General features: G+C 46.9%; 1 long non-coding RNA gene across 1 annotated transcript; it reads right to left on the bottom strand.

Annotated features, from left to right (window-relative positions):
• Positions 1 to 387: 387 nt before the first annotated feature.
• On the bottom strand, positions 388 to 1,470 carry LOC134206779 (uncharacterized). The gene is made up of 4 exons (XR_009978314.1): positions 1,274 to 1,470; positions 1,086 to 1,208; positions 952 to 1,023; positions 388 to 892 (listed from the first exon to the last, which is right to left on the bottom strand). It is a non-coding gene; the product is annotated as an uncharacterized LOC134206779 (long non-coding RNA).
• Between the last annotated feature and the right edge of the window lie 382 nt (positions 1,471 to 1,852).

Genomic DNA, 1,852 nt, shown 5'->3' with positions numbered 1-1,852 from the left:
TATTTCTTGAAATAAGCTCACGCTGACTCACGCCGCCACCGCTAGCTAAAAATGATCTATCACGCTGCCTCCGATAAATTTTCAATCGACGCACAGGTCTAGTATAGTGGCGTCAAATTATTGATTCAGTGTTATCTGTTTAGATGTGAACTAAATAAATAAATAAATTGTCGCTGTGGTCATACTTAGGATTAGTTTAATTGACCGCCAGTAGTTGCTACTCCATTATGACCAGATCAGTTGTTCTTGCACCGGGAACCAACAGATATTTGTTTGAAATATATTGCGAGCTTCCGGTAGCGGGTAGAGCAGAACTACCAAAGCGGACAAAAGAAGCAATTAGACTGGAGGGCCAAAGCACCAACACAAATCAAATAACCACAAATCTCAATTTAATACATGTATTTAGGGTAATGCACCCATTTTCCTCTGTTACTTCCTACCTCCTATTCATCCCTCTTCTCCTCCTTTCTCTCTGCCTTCTTCTTTCTCTATCTTCCTATCTCACAAAGCACATACTGTGTTACTCACGGTCTTCGGGGCGTCCCCCTGCACCAGCTTCTTGGCGGTCCTGTTACCGCCGCGGCAACTCGTCTGTCGCATTACCATCCCACGCACGTCACTCCCGATCTGCTTCCGACCCGCCACGTCAATGCCTCTGCTGGAGACCCCTCTGGCCGTCCAGTGCGACCGGGTAGCTGGATGGGGTCCCTCCGAGGCACCTCCTTCCGTCGAGTCTTCCACACACCTTTCGCCGCTCGCTACGCCGCAACTGCTTCGTTCCTGCTGTGGAACCGAATAACACCTGATCCGGATTTCCGTGTTGACCAATGTGGTTGCTGGGCCACGCCTTTGTGTTGGCCGATGAAAAAACCGAGTCTTTAAAAGAACCCTAGGAAACGGAAGCATGATCATTAGCGGAACGATCTATTTGGGTCATTTGCGACCTACCCTGCGGGGTTCGTGCTTGCTCCGGATGTGTGCTCTTTGAGTGGTGGCGCCAAGGTGTGATGCCGTACACGACTGTTAGAACAAATCATGATTAGCAAAACATCATCACCGTATGGTTGTTCATTACGGGTTACCTTATTTTATCGCGGCGTATTTGTTCCTCTCGCCACCGGTCAGCGCGGTTCGTTCCTCCGGGCGAATGGAAAGTCTCACTCTCGTCGTACTTCCGTGATCCGTGGAATGCACGTGTGTGCTGCCTGTAGGATATTTCAGGTTAGGTTTTCCTAAGCTGCTTTCCGACACGAAATCTTCGGTGTCTTACCTTTTTCCGTGGTTTCCACCCGCAGACGATGCAAATCTTTCGAAGCCCGGACACTTGAAAGTGATCCGGCACACTTTTCTTCGCCTTTTGTGGCAAGTTGGGAAATTTCACTAAACGGTATACGCGATCACGTTTCCTTTTGCCTTCCGACACCGGCAAATGGTTGTAGACGAGTGACGATAACGTTTGGATTTTCCGTTACTCTTTCTCTTTCTGTGGTGGTATGCGTGTCTTCAGGAAAACGTCAAATTGACAACTGTCAGTCTCATATAGGTCTGTTCCTTTTTGGCATACACGGAACGTATTCAACCAACATTTGGTTTTCGAACATGGTGCACTGAACCAAAAGTGCATTTCGCCTGATTTATTTCTGCTAATGTGGTTCGCTGGAGACGTGCGTGGTGATGACGGAATACTTTTCGTGGTTTCGGACTTTTACAAGTATTGCTTGAGATCTAATACTCACTAAACAAAGGCAAACGTAACACAACTCTACCGTAGCGGAAGAATTTTTCATAAATCGATGATCAAACGATTTATGAAAAATTCAAAAATACTTCAATCATCCTCCTAGGATGA

This window comes from Armigeres subalbatus, chromosome 1 (assembly GCF_024139115.2).
Source record: "Armigeres subalbatus isolate Guangzhou_Male chromosome 1, GZ_Asu_2, whole genome shotgun sequence".
In the NCBI taxonomy this organism is placed as follows: Eukaryota; Metazoa; Arthropoda; class Insecta; order Diptera; family Culicidae; genus Armigeres; species Armigeres subalbatus.
This window is presented reverse-complemented; position numbering and strand designations above follow the sequence as displayed.